This window comes from Pseudophryne corroboree, unplaced genomic scaffold (genome assembly GCF_028390025.1).
Source record: "Pseudophryne corroboree isolate aPseCor3 unplaced genomic scaffold, aPseCor3.hap2 scaffold_144, whole genome shotgun sequence".
NCBI lineage: Eukaryota > Metazoa > Chordata > Amphibia > Anura > Myobatrachidae > Pseudophryne > Pseudophryne corroboree.
Window position 1 is genome coordinate 1410501 of NW_026968068.1, and position 15244 is coordinate 1425744.

Here is a 15244-nt window from a genome sequence, read left to right on the forward strand (position 1 = left end):
TCAAGAACTACAGTACAGGTCAGCCTACACTATAAATCATGAACTGCACTATACATTTAAACAATACAATAGTTAATAAGGCTATGGGTGTGGAGTGTAAGAGGGTGACGGAATCACAAGCCCAAAGCTTTATTGAAAGACAGACACATATAAAGGGAGGATTAATAAATACAAAGATACCCTTTACTATAGAATGTAGTCCAATCCGGTCTTTCAACTCTTCCACAACTGAAAAACGGATAGTGTTCCCAAGCCTTCCATCCTGGAATATCTTCAGTCTCTCGCCAATGAAGAAAACAATCCCTCCAGCAGACTCTTCAACCACAATACAATATCACAGCCAAAAGAGCGAGAAGCAACTACACTTGCGTTTAAACAAAATGGCTAAAACTTAGTGGAGGAAAGTGCAGTGCACCAAAACATAAGCTGACACAATCATGGAGAATGCGCCAGCATATATGCTCTTCTGTGTATATTTTCCAAACCTGCTCTTGTCCCCTCCAGTTGCTCCATGTAGATTTGACGTCTGGCAAGGTGCATAACTCACTGACAAGCAGGCACACTCCTGCATGAGTTTTCTCTCTCACTAGCTGGATGATACACATTCATTTGCATGTGCTCCACCTCCGACACACCGCCCACCCAACCACCCAGTCACCAGAGCCACCCACAAGCCAACTGGCTCCGTGATTTAATTTGCACAGTGCAGTCATCCAGGCAGCATGTCCTTCTCAATGGAATAATCTCTGGTTCCATGGAATCTTCCGCATTGGAATGCTGCGGAACAAAAAGGATTTAAACATTCAGCTTGCTAGCATTCAATGTACCTGCGGTTTGGTTCTAGCACATGGGTCTTCATCCTGTGGCCCTCCAGCTGCTGTGAAACTACACATCCCAGCATGCCCTGCCACAGTTTTGCTATTAAGGTATGCTAAAACTGAGGCAGGGCATGCTGGGATATGTAGTTCCACAGCAGCTGGAGGGTCGCAGGTTGAAGACCCATGTTCTAGCATGCCTGTTCTATGATGCATGTTCCGTGATGTCACAATCAGCTTGGAATGGGGTGTCTAGCATGCATTTGCTGACAGCCACTTGAGGCAGACACACATCAGGAGATGCAGCATATCGGAGGTCTTCGATGCCTTTCCAGCAAATGCACACCACCAGCTGCTGGTCTGGACACAAAACAATGCCCACAATTGAAGGCTCAAAATGCCCAACTACAGGATTAATGTAAGTAGTGAATTTAGGAATGAGTTTAGAAGTAGGAAATTAAGTTAGTTCACAAGTACATTCAAATTCAGATCTAAAGACTAGGTAGGCCTCACGTCCTGGCAGCACCCAGCATTTAAAAATGCCTTGATTATAGGTAGGGAATTAAATGTAGATAAGAAGTAGACACAAAAGAAGACTCCACAGAGCAATTATCAGGTGTCTTTATCAATTTTTGCATTTAAAAAATCAAGCAATTAGGGAACACAATGTTGCGACAATGTAACCCTATTTGCAAAATAGTACTAAATAAGTTTGTCGATGTAAGACATTTGCAAAGGCGCAAACAAAACACGCTGGAAAATGCAACTGAATCTGTTTTTGGAGGTTAGAATAGATGCAGGATCAAGTAGCTCAATGGGTAGGGTGTTTGATTAGAATTTAACAGGTTATAGGTTTGAATCCTGGGTATGATAGTTTGAGGTGTTATTTAATAAAGTATGTTTATATATTAGTCACACATGGCTTACTTGTACAAATGGCATGTCACCAGTTAGTGCTGACTGCTGATATGCCATTTACACAAACATGCCATGTGTGACTGTATATGCATTTAAGGAGGGCACCCCTGCAATACCACAAACCATTGAGTGTCAAGTATACTAGATATATCTTCATATCTCATGTGCTTTCTCTGAGACCAATCTTGTTATGCCCCTTCCCCACAAGGCATGCGCCTTTTGTCCATATTGCAAAAATGGGGGGAGGGCATATAATTCTCTGTCACAGGGCACCAAAAAGTCTAGTTATGGCTCTGGTATGCATTATGTAATCTGGCAGACCATCTCTCCAACACTGGCTGGTTGGAATAGAAATCCGGTTATCTATGTGAGCAAATGACCATCAACGATTTACTCTCAAACACTAAAAAATTGACAAAAATGGTCCCCTAAACAAATTGGTTAAATTTTGGGTTTAACCAATTTGTGTAATGACCATTTTTGACCACTTTTCTAGTGTTTGGGAGCAAATGGTTAATTGACATTTGCTCCTATACATTACCAGATTTTCATTCCATCCATCCAGACTGGATAGATAGCCTGACAGATAATTGTGTAGTGTACGCCCAGGATAACTGTTAGTCATGCTTTATTTTATGGCGGCACATAAATGGGTGGACAGATCCAGGGCAAGCACTGCCCACTCATGCATAGTTGTCAACTGATGTGAAGTTCCAGGGGGCAATCTCAGTTATAAAGAGAAGTATCTGGAAATTGTCCCTAGTTAAAAAAAAAAAAAAATTTTTTATCAACTCCATTTATTTAGTATGATATCCCAGGTGATAGGATGCCGGCAGTCAGAACAACATACTTTATTAAATAACACATCTCAAACTACCATACCCAGGATTCAAACCTATAACCTGTTGAATTCTAATCAAACACCCTACCTATTGAGCTATTTGATCCTGCATAAAAATTGTGAACATTATATGAAGCTATTGGTACTTTGCAAAAAAAAAGAATCAGCATTACAACGCAGCAGATCCATGCAGTTTGCAGCCACACACTACATGTATCTGCTCAGCCACAATGCTGATTATTTCTTCACAAAGTACAAGGTGAGCTCCAAACAGAATTCTCTAGCTTAGAATTATACCTTTCTTTGCCAAACCTAGAAGTCGGGCCCCCCACCCTGGGATCCCCCAGAGGGAGGCCTGCACCGTCATGCGGCAGGCTTGTCCGTTTTGGAAGCAGGCTGATGGGCAGCCCAGGATTGCTTCAGTCTGGGCTTGGCAGGTCTGGAAACATGAGCTTGCTTTGGGTATGCCTGACCTTGGGTACGCTTTACCTGGAGGATGAAAGGGCCAAGAAAAGTACTTTTAGCCTTCTGCGTGGTAGGAGTCATACTAGGTAGGCAAGCTGTTTTAGCAGTAGCCAGATCAGCTACAATCTTATTGAGGTCTTCTCCAAAAGGAGATTCAACTGAGGCAGCACAAGGGAACTCTCATCTGGGGACAACAACTGCAGGGAGAACACATATTTTCAGATGAACATGGTAGGGCAGAAGGCTGCCTAATACTGAAGCACCCCCAAACAACAAATCAAATGCAACTTACTTGACAGAGATGTGCCTGAGCAACGGCCCTCCCCAGCCCTATCCCAAATCATACTTATTTTGCATAGGAGATACCATGGTCATGAAGATTGTTCTCCCAGGGTTAGGTTCATTCATTGCATTCTGGGTATGCTGACCCCTGTGATTTCCCCAAATGTGGGAAACTCGACTGCATTATTTGTGGTAGTGGGGGACTGTGTTTGTGCTTTCCTCTGGTCAGCTCTGGTAAAAGTCAGATTTCTTTGTCTCAGATCTTCCTCTAGCCTTGTTCTTCTTTCGAGAGTTCCCTTGTGCTGCCTCAGTTGGATCTCCTTCACTTGACAGGGGGGGTGCCCGAGCAGCGACCCTCCCCAGCTCTAGCCCAACTCCTACTTACCTGCCAGGTGAGATACTATGATCATGAAGTTGCTTCTCCCAGGGCAAGGCTCACCCATTGCACTCTGGGTGTGCTGCCCCTGCGATTTCCCCAAATGTGGGAAACTTGACTGCATAATTTGAGTTTTCCCTGGTCGGCTCTCATGTAATTCAGATCTCTTTGTCTCAGGTCTCTCTCCAGCCTAGTTTGCTGTCTGGTTCCACTTCTTTTTTCTTGAGCCCCTCCCTTCTATACCCTTGTGCACTATCCTGACTTCTCCTCCCGTCTGCTTACTTTGTGCCTCCCAATGCACAATGCAAACTACGGGTAGTGCTGCAGGGCCCACACCCTTTTACTTGCTTTACAGAGCAGCTCTGGAGCTGTTACAGTGCCCAGCTGCTGCAAGAAATCAGCTTGAATGCTTCAGGGGCTGGGGAATGGCCAACATGAGCCCCACACCGAAGGAGGGTGGGGGTGCTTAATGCGAACTAGGGGTCATCCAAGCACCACAAAAGGCCTCCATGCCCTGCACGCTCCTTTTCTCTTTTCATATGCAGACGAGGGTTGAAGCCAACTTTGACCCACTGCTTGGATGACATCACCATATTCAAATCCATCTGCTGCAGGCCATCCCCCAGGAATGCTTGCACTAGTTGTTGCATTTGGTTTGTTGTTTGGGGGTGCTTCAGTATTAGGCAGCCTTCTGCCACCCCATGTTCATCTGAAAATATGTGTTCTCCCTGCAGTTGTTGTCCCCAGATGAGAGTTCCCTTGTGCTGCCTCAGTTGAATCTCCTTTACTTGACAGAGATGTGCCTGAGCAACGGCCCTCCCCAGCCCTATCCCAAATCATACTTATTTTGCATAGGAGATACTATTGTCATGAAGATTGTTCTCCCAGATTTAATTAAGTGATTTTATAAAAAACAGCTAGGAAGCACAATTTAGCAGTGGGTTGCAGAGAAAAAAATAACATTTTAAACCTACCGGTAAATTTTTTTTCTCGTAGTCCGTAGAGGATGATGGGGACTCCGTAAGGACCATGGGGGATAGACGGGCTCCGCAGCAGACATGGGCACTTTAAGAAAGACTTTAGATCTGGGTGTGCACTGGCTCCTCCCTCTATGCCCCTCCTCCATACCTCAGTTAGAGAAACTGTGCCCAGAGGAGACGGACAGTACGAGGAAAGGATTTTTGTTAATCCAAGGTCAAGATTCATACCAGCCACACCAATCACACCGTATAACTTGTGATATACTACCCAGTTAACAGTATGAAAACAACATAGCATCAGTCCAAGACCGATGAAAACTAACATATAACCCTTATGTAAGCAATAACTATATACAAGTCTTGCAGAAGTAGTCCGCACTTGGGACGGGCACCCAGCATCCTCTACGGACTACGAGAAAAAGATTTACCGGTAGGTTTAAAATCTTATTTTCTCTTACGTCCTAAAAGATGCTGGGGACTCCGTAAGGACCATGGGGATTATACCAAAGCTCCCAAACGGGCTCCTGCGGATGACTCTGCAGCACCGATTGAGCAAACAGGAGGTCCTCCTCAGCCAGGGTATCAAACTTATAGAACTTTGCAAAGGTGTTTAAACCCGACAAAGTAGCAGCTCGGCACAGCTGTAGTGCCGAGACCCCCGGGCAGCTGCCCAAGAAGAGCCCACCTTCCTAGTGGAATGGGCCTTGACTGAATTAGGCAACGGCAATCCCGCCATAGAATGCGCCTGCTGAATCGTGTTACAGATCCAGAGAGCAATAGTCTGATTTGAAGCAGGGGTGCCAATCTTGTTGGCTGCATACAGGACAAACAGTGCTTCTGTTTTTCTGACTTTAGCCGTTCTGGCCACGTAAATTTTCAAAGCCCTGACCACATCAAGGGACTCGGAATCCTCCAAGTCACGCGTAGCCACAGGCACCACAATAGGTTGGTTCATATGAAAGGATGAGTCCACTTTTAGCAGGAATTGAGGACGGGTCTGCAATTCCGCTCTATCCATATGGAAAACCAGATAGGGGATTTTATGTGATAAAGCTGCTAATTCCGACACTCGCCTAGCGGAAGCCAAGGCTAATAACATGACCACCTTCCAAGTGAGATATTTAAACTCCACCATTTTAAGTGGTTCAAACCATAACCTTAACACCACGTTAAGGTCCCAAGGGACCACCAGAGGTACAAAAGGAGGCTGAATATGCAGTACTCCCTTCACAAAAGTTTGTACTTACTTCAGGAAGAGAGGCCAATTCCTTTTGAAAGAAAATGGATAAGGCCAAAATCTGAACCTTAATAGAGCCTAATTTTAGGCCCAAATTCACTCCAGTTTGTAGGAAGTGAAGGAAGTGGCCCAGGTGGAATTCTTACGTATGAGCATTCCTGGCCTCACACAAAGAAACATATTTTCGCCATATACAGTGATAATGTTTAGATGTCACGTCCTTCCTAGCCTTTATTAGCGTAGGAATGACCTCATCTGGAATACCCTTTTCCGCTAGGATCCGGCGTTCAACCGCCATGCCGTCAAACGCAGCCGCGGTAAGTCTTGGAACAGACAGGGCCCCTGTTGCAACAGGTCCTGTCTTAGAGGAAGTGGCCACGGATCTTCTGTGAGCATTTCCTGCAGATCTGGATACCAGGTCCTTCGCGGCCAATCTGGAACAATGAGAATTGTTCTTACTCCTCTTTTTCTTACTATTATCAACACCTTGGGTATGAGAGGTAAAGGAGGAAATACATAGACCGACCGGAACACCCACGGTGTCACTAGGGCGTCTACAGCTACTGCCCGAGGGTCTCTTGACCTGTTGCAATACCTCTGTAGCTTTTTGTTGAGGCGGGACGCCATCATGTCTATCTGGAACAGTCCCCACCGACTTGCAATCTGTGCGAAGACTTCCTGATGGAGTCCCCACTCTCCTGGATGTAGGTCGTGTCTGCTGAGGAAGTCTGCATCCCAGTTGTCCACTCCCGGAATGAACACTGCTGACAGTGCGCTTTGATAAAGCTAAATATTTATCTTAGTTAAAACCCTTTGTGAGGTCTAAGAACACTGTACGCTATTTGCGTATGGAGTACCGTAAGGGTACGCTCGTTGCGTAACAATCGCTTAGCCGTGGTCGAGACGCTCAAGCGTCACGTTCGCTCACGGCCAAGAGATCACAGGCAGGCACGCTATTGGCTGCTGACTAACGTAATGGTTCGCTATAGCGTAACGGACGCTGTATCGGGAGCGGGCTGCTCGAGCGATACAGACGCTCACGAGAATACGCTGTTGGTATCGGGCACACTTATAGGTGAGCGACTACCGTAATGCTACGCTATCAGCGTAGCGGACGCTCGAGACCACGAGGAGATCACGAGCGGCGCCGACGCTCACAATGTTAAACCTTTATGTCTAAACCACAAACAATGTAATTTGCTGTAAAACCTTAGTGTAGAGATAGGGTGTAAATGCAACACTGTATAACCTTATTAACTCAAAAGCTGTTCGAGCGTCACCGACGCTCTGAGAATACTTAACACTATAAGAAATACACAAATACCGTGCTTAGGGTCCAACGCCTAATATATATATTATGAATGTTATACTTGCAAAAGAATTAATACAATACAAGTCATACACTACAATATAACATAGACTAACTAACCAGGTAACTACACAGTAAATACAATACAAGTACGTTTAAGAGAAAATGAGAGAAAGAGAAGAGAGAGAGAGAAAGATATGGCCCATAATAACAAGAAAAGACAATATGATTACGGAGAAAACTTACGCACAAAGGAAACGATCGCATGCGCCTCTGGACATCCAGCTCCCGATTTTCAGCAATGATAACCGATGAAGAGTGAGTGCTGGATGTGATCGGCCTGTCTATTTATGCCCCACACACAATACAATTCAATGGTCCCTACAATCTCATTGTTCATTGGACACAGGAATTCGTCTTCGCATTATAACAAAAGGTCATAGGTTGATTCATACAGGTGGGCTGTGACTATTTCCAACAGCTCAGGTGGGAGGGAAACTGGGTTTCCCGCCGCATGGATAAGTAAGTGCAAATACAGTAAATGTTCATAAACTTCTTATGTCCATAACTATTCGCACGAGCGATTGATCCGCTTCAAACCAACACCGGAATATTGCTAATTAAATACTCTTCCGATGGATACTAAACACCACTGTATTACTCCTGTCTGACCCTTCGTATCAAACAATGAGGGATCTCTCTGTCCAGGAACATACTACATTAACTAAACTTTCAGAATCTATCAAAGGGACCATAATCTACAAAATGCATTATATGGTGAAAATATGTAACGAAAGAGTCGCCCGCTAGACGCACACAATCTCTACCGTAAATGTGCATACCGTGCGCCTGCGGGTGCCCGCAACAGCGAGTATGCGCACGCACGGTAGAGCGCACGCATGCGCAGCAGGGACACATATGAGGTGCAAATATGGCAGTGTGCATCGTGATATTTTTCTGACTTTGACAGTCCACCCTTTGGCAGTCAACAATAACTGCCACTTCCTAAAACATTTCAAAAAGAGAAAAATATATGTCAGGGGTTAATACATTTACATGGTTGGGTAGGGGAGGAGAGGAGAAGGTAGGAAAAGGGTATGACCTAGTGAGATAGCAGAAGCATGTGTGTATGAATCCATGTTTGGGGGGTCATGTATCATCGTGCCGTACGTGTTTTAAATCAAGCTTTGAGGTATTGCGAAGTATACATTTGAATTCCTTCTTATCCCGTGGTACGGGTCTGTGGATGGGCTGTCAAACTTTACCGAGCTTTTTTCGGATTTTGGTTGTAACAAAAATGGGGAGCACATTTTAGTTGATGATACATGAATGGGGGAATATGTGATTGCTGATATCTGTGCCTGTATTCCCTATACTATGTGTGTAATTACCTGAAGGTTGTAGAGATGAAGAAAATACATAGTTACGGTAAATGCAGTGGTATTCTATGTCAGGTTAATGAACATTCGTCGATTGAGGTCTTGTTTGGTGTCTGTTGAATGCAGTCTTCTTTGTGCTTTTGCCCATAAGGTGCGAGCAAAAAGCTTTGTCAATGTCCATAGATTTACAAAAGTGTTGGGCTAGAGTAATTTTAAAATTTCTAGGGAAACTGGGGATCTATGGCATAGTTCATCAAAAATCTGTGTATAAGGTTGTCAAAACTTCTTCTTTAATCCATCTGTTGTCTGTATATCGGCTCATCAAATTCCTCGTCCAAGTGGGTCTTTTTACCTCAGAGGAAAACGGAAAAACAGGTGAAAGAAACGGACCGTAGAAATCGCATTACAATTTCCTCACTCCTTAAATTCATCACCCTGGTACTTCGTTTGCACTTCGTTAAAGCCTGACCGCATCTAAATATCAAGCCAATCGTTATGATAACACCTAAGATACATAGGAGAAACTTCCCTACATCCATTATAACTCCTTGAGCCCATTCTCCTAAACCGGAGAACCAATTTCGCGGGTTCAACCATGACACCCAACTAGTCAGCTCATTACTCACAGCAGCAAGGGTGAGATTGTGTCTCCTGCGAAATTCCCACTTCAATTGGAGAATATCGTCCATCTTTTGGTCTATGACCTCGACCGGGTCCTCGGTACTATTCGTTATATATGTGCAGCATTTCACGCCGTACTGCGTTGCCAGTGTGACACAATATCCACCTGTTACTGCTGTGAGATAATTGAGAATCATTCTATGCTGAACTAGTTCTGTTTTATAAGCTTGAAGTTCTCTTCCAGTATACCTAAACGTGTCATCATACATTTCTGTGATATTGTCTAACAAATTTGCGAGCGCAGATATGTATTTATAATTCAACACTCCTCTGGCGGTGCGAGTGAGGTCTAACGCAAGTAGAAACTGAATCCCGGTGGATTCATGGATCATGTCAGAGGCCGGGTGCTCTGTTCTTTCTATCAGGTGCCGTTTAACTACGTGCTCGTAATGGGTGTGAGTATAAGGAGTTTGGGCAACACGGTGTATGTCTTTCATTTTGGCATGTGATACAGTCATTACCTCAGGCAATACTTTTCCAATATAACACAATCCTTCAGAGTTTGGGGCAAGCCACTTATACGCCTTCCTCCCGCATATGAAATATGCATCATCGGGGAGAACATATGGGACGGAGTAGGACATAACCATATTACACATTTTCCATGTGAAATCTCCTAACCCTAATTCTCCCATCTGTCTAGTACACGTATCAGCTTGTACGATATGTGCACAGTATCCTGGTGATACCTCTCCAACTCTCGTAATCCTACTTCCTAGGGTATACCTATACCGGAAAGATTTTCCTCTACTGGCTATGTGGCGTATAAGCTCTGTATCTGTCGGCATTCTATCTGCTCTATATGAAAAGGTCATGGTTTGGTTACTCCATGACACTTCCCAATTTCCCGGCTTTCGGGGATTGGAAATGTTAAAACATATGAGGGATCTATCCACATGATATTGGTGGAGCTTCAAACTAGGAGGACTGGAGATATTAAACCTCCTGTCCACCGGTCTCCCACCACTTAGCTCAAGTACCTCCCCTATCGTTAAAGGAAATGGTACTAGTCCTGATTTGCTATGACCTTGAGGTACTTGAGAGCATACCCAACAATCTGTTTGATTTAACACGCTACCCACTAAGGAGTGATAGTCACTCAAGGGATGCCGGTCCATGTGGATATTAAAACTGGATTAGCATTTCTTAATGCACCCATCCTCGACTACGTTGTCACAGAGCCTACAGATACAGTTTTCTTCAGCTAACAATCCTTCACAATTCCTTCTATTGTCAATGCTATCGGATCGTTTTCTGATACTCGCCTTTGCTTGTTGATTATGTTGTTCTCGGAAAACTACGCCTCCATCTCTGTCATCAGAACCCATTCCAGAACCTCTCTCGACCTCCATGGTACTCTCGCCGGAACAGACTGCTCTGGTCAACATCATGGTCAACAGGAAAATCCGGATCACAGTCTCTTGGGGCAAGTCCATCTTATAGGAGGAAACGAAGAAGAATGAGAAGGGGGGGAAAATAATTTGAGGGAGAGGGGATGGGAAGTTGGAGAAAAACAATAAAAGGGAACAGGGAATCGACAACTGCTTTTGATCTTGTGATTTTCAATGCTCAGGTGCCGCCTCAGTCCTCCTGGAACAGACACTCCAGTGATACAACGTCCTCTACCGTCTGTTCCTTATCACGGGACCTCTCTGGATCAGCAACCTTCTTACAATGGGACGAATGAACCCAAGTCTCTCTCTCGGCAACTTTCAATGCTGTAGTGCTAGTCAATAAGACTTGGTATGGTCCTTCCCATCTGTCAATAAGGCAACCTGAGCGTAGAAAATTTCGTATCATTACATACTCCCCAGGTTCAATGTCATGACAATTACTATCTGGTAAATCAGGAATCACCAACTTCAAATTATTATTTTGATTCCTTAGCTGTTTACTCATATTAACCAGGTACTTTACAGTCACTTCATTGTTACACTTCAAATCATCCTGAGGGTTAATCATAACATGCGGTTGTCGACCAAACAAGATTTCAAAAGGGGACAGATTAAGAGGGGACCTGGGAGTGGTTCTGATGCTGTACAGTACAATGGGTAAAGCTTCTGGCCATGTCAATCCTGTTTCTGCCATAACTTTGCTCAAATTATTTTTAATAGTGCTATTCACTCTTTCCACCTTCGCACTCGCCTGTGGACGGTATGGAGTGTGCAGCTTGCTATCAATTCCCATCAACTTACACATTCCTTGAAAGACATCACCTGTAAAATGGGTACCCCTATCACTTTCGATAATTCTAGGGATACCATATCTACATACAAATTCCTGCACAATTTTCTTAGCAGTAAACATAGCGGTATTTGTGGCCGCCGGGAATGCTTCAACCCAATTTGAGAACACATCTATACAAACAAGTACATATTTCAAATTTCGACAAGGGGGTAATTGAATGAAGTCAATCTGTATTGCCTGGAAAGGACCGCCTGCAGGTGGGATATGAGATGGTTCTGTTGGTATTGCCTTTCCGATATTCTTTCTCAAACAGGTAAGGCATGACATTGCTCTCTTACTTGCATGAGATGAAAATCCTGGGGCGCACCAATATGCTCTTACCAACTTGCACATTCCTTCCTTGCCCAGATGAGTCAGCCCGTGAGCTGCCTCAGCTAAACATGGAAGATATGCTCTGGGGGCCACCGGTTTACCTTGTCCATCCGTCCAGAGTCCTGAGGACTCCTGGCCATATCCCTTCGCCTTCCAGACTGCCTTTTCCTGTGTGGAACACAAATTTTGCATTTCACACAACTTCTGTGTGTTGATGGTATTAAATACCATCAGTTGTGTGGTGTCTGTCTGTCTGGGGGTACCAGCTGCTAACTTAGCTGCTTCGTCTGCTCGGCTGTTACCAAGTGATACTGGGTCCTGGCTATATGTGTGTGCTTTACACTTGATAACAGCCACTCTGTCGGGTTCCTGTATCGCTGTTAGAAGCCTTTTGATGTGAGCTGCATGCGCTACCGGTGTACCAGCTGCCGTCATGAAATTTCTGAGGCGCCATAGGGCTCCGAAATCATGGACTACCCCGAATGCGTATCTAGAGTCGGTGTAGATATTGGCTGATTTGCCCTTAGCCAATTCACATGCTCTGGTTAGGGCGACCAGTTCAGCAACCTGGGCTGAGTGAGGTGGGCCTAGCGGTTCCGCTTCTATGGTGCCTTGGTCATCTACGACTGCGTATCCAGTACACAAGTCTCCCGAGTCTGACTGTCTGTGACAACTACCGTCCGTGTAGAAAGTTAGATCTACATTTTCCAGCGGGTTGTCACTGATGTCAGGCCTTGCGGTAAAATTTTGGGTCAAATATTCCATACAATCATGTGTGTCCTCCTGTGTGTTAAATTCTCCTTCCCCACCACTCTCATCCTCCACCCTTTGTGCCTGTCCAGGCACACCTGGGAGATATGTTGCAGGATTTAATGCACTGCATCTCCTTATGGTGATGTTTACGGGGGCCATTAGTGCCAATTCCCATCTTGTAAACCGCGCTGATGAGACGTGCCTGGTTTGGGCAGAATTTAGCAAGGCTGACACTGCATGTGGTGTATGAATTGTGAGGTTGTGACCTAGCACTACATCTTCGCTTTTCGTTACTAGCAATGCTATCGCAGCGACGCTTCGCAAGCATGTGGGGAGGGATCGCGCTACCGTGTCTAGCTGAGCGCTGTAGTATGCTACTGGCCTGCTGGCATCACCGTGCTTTTGGGTTAAGACGCCTGCCGCGCAACCAGCACTTTCTGTTCCGTACAGCTCAAAGGGTTTCCCATAGTCTGGCATACCTAATGCTGGTGCCTGCGTTAGGCACTGTTTAAGTCTCTCAAATGCCATCTCGGACTCGTCTGTATGCGAAATCCGATCAGGTTTGTTTGAGGAGACCATCTCCTGCAGAGGTAACGCTAGAATGGAAAACCCTGGGATCCAGTTACGGCAATACCCACACATTCCTAAAAATGTTCTGATCTGTTGCTGGGTTTTTGGCAGAGTCATGTCTCTAATTGCTTGAATTCTATCAGTGGTCAGGTGTCTCAGTCCTTGTGTTAGACAGTGTCCCAAATATTTTACCTTAGTTTGGCATAATTGCAACTTGTCTTTGGAAACCTTGTGTCCTGTGTCTGAAAGATGAAACAGGAGCTGTTTCGTATCCTTCAGGGATGCTTCCAATGAATCAGAACACAGTAGTAGATCATCCACGTACTGTATTAATACTGATCCACTCTCTGGTTGGAAAGACTGTAAACAATCATGCAAAGCCTGGGAAAATATACTTGGACTGTCTATGAAACCTTGTGGTAATCGAGTCCATGTGTATTGGACTCCTCTGTATGTGAATGCAAACAAATATTGGCTGTCAGGGTGCAGAGGTACCGAAAAGAAAGCGGAGCAGAGGTCAATAACAGTGAAAAATTTCGCAGTGGGAGGGATTTGCATAAGGATGACAGCTGGATTTGGCACTATGGGGAACTGACTCTCAACTATTTTGTTGATCCCCCTTAGATCCTGCACTAGCCGGTAACCCCTCCCCCCACTCTTTTTCACAGGGAAGATGGGACTATTGGCAGTGCTGGACGTTCTTACCAGAATACCCTGTTGTAGCAAGCGCTCTATTACGGGATACACTCCTAACTCCACCTCTGGCTTCAGAGGGTACTGTGGGATTTTTGGAGCTATCCTACCATCTTTTACTTGTACAACTACAGGAGCTACGTTTGCCATTAATCCAGTGTCCTGTCCATCTTTAGTCCAAAGTGACTCTGGTATCTGGGATGTCATTTCTTCTACTTTGGATGGAGTCCTATTTGTCATAATGGTATGTGACATTAATTTTGATGGGGAGTCTAACATGTCTCGCACTTCCTGAGCGTGATTCTCAGGTATGTCCAAGAATACACCTTCAGGAGTACAATAAATGACGCACCCCATTTTACACAATAAGTCTCTTCCCAGGAGATTAGTCGGTGCCGATGCAGCCAGCAAAAAGGAATGCTTGGTATGTAAAGGCCCTACTGTAATCTCGGCTGGTTTGCTAACAGGGTAGTGCTGGACTACTCCCGTTACCCCTATGGCTGGAATTGTCTTACCAGTGGTTCTCATGCCCACTGTCGAATTTATCACTGATTTGGCCGCCCCTGTGTCTACAAGAAAGTTTAATGATTTACCAGCTACATTGATTGCAATTTCAGGTTCACTCCCAAGGCTTGCAATCAATTTTACTGGCTGCAGATTACAGGTATGGCTACACCCCTATTGGGTATGGTGACCTCCCTGAATCCCGCTGGCAGCAACTACTTGTGAAGGGGTTAAATGGGAACTGCCAGGAGTTTGCCAGTCTCTGTTCGGGGGGTATCTTTTTGTTTCTCCTGCATGTGGCTCATAACTCCGTCTCTGCGGACCTTGCTCCCAATGTCGTGTGTCGTGTCGTTGTCTAGGGGGTTGGTAAGATCTTTGCGAATTTTTCGCTCTACAGTCTCGTGCTATGTGTCCCTGTTTATGACAAAAATAACATGTTACCACATTTGACTTACCCACAGGGTTTGGTGATATAAACACAGGCTGTTTTGTGGTCAGGGCCTGTATACTTACTGACATTAACTTATCACCTTGCGACTCCCTGTGTCTGGTGATATTCCGGTCGTGATCAATAGCAGCCTCTCTCAAAGTAGCCACTGACAGACCTCGCCAACATGGTTGCGTGGTCTGTACCCTTGTCTTTAATGCTTCTTTTAAACCATCCATTAGCACAGATACTGCTACTTCTTGATGGTTTGCATTGGTCCTAATGTCCTCTATGCCAGTGTACTTTGCCATTTCTAATAATGCCCGGTGAAAATAATCAGCAGCTGTTTCTGTCTCTTTTTGTTTAATGGAAAAAATTCTATTCCATTTGGCTACAGCTGGGAAATACTCCTTTAACTGTAAATTTATTCTTTTTACGTTATCTTTGTTGTACAC

At 44.8% G+C, this 15244-nt stretch overlaps 2 non-coding genes across 2 annotated transcripts; both read left to right on the forward strand.

Moving 5' to 3' along the window:
- Positions 1 to 3381: 3381 nt before the first annotated feature.
- On the forward strand, positions 3382 to 3545 carry LOC134997020 (U1 spliceosomal RNA). The gene has a single exon (XR_010199575.1). It is a non-coding gene; the product is annotated as a U1 spliceosomal RNA (small nuclear RNA).
- Positions 3546 to 3698: 153 nt separating this feature from the next.
- Positions 3699 to 3861, forward strand: LOC134997345 (U1 spliceosomal RNA). The gene has a single exon (XR_010199877.1). It is a non-coding gene; the product is annotated as a U1 spliceosomal RNA (small nuclear RNA).
- Positions 3862 to 15244: the final 11383 nt, after the last annotated feature.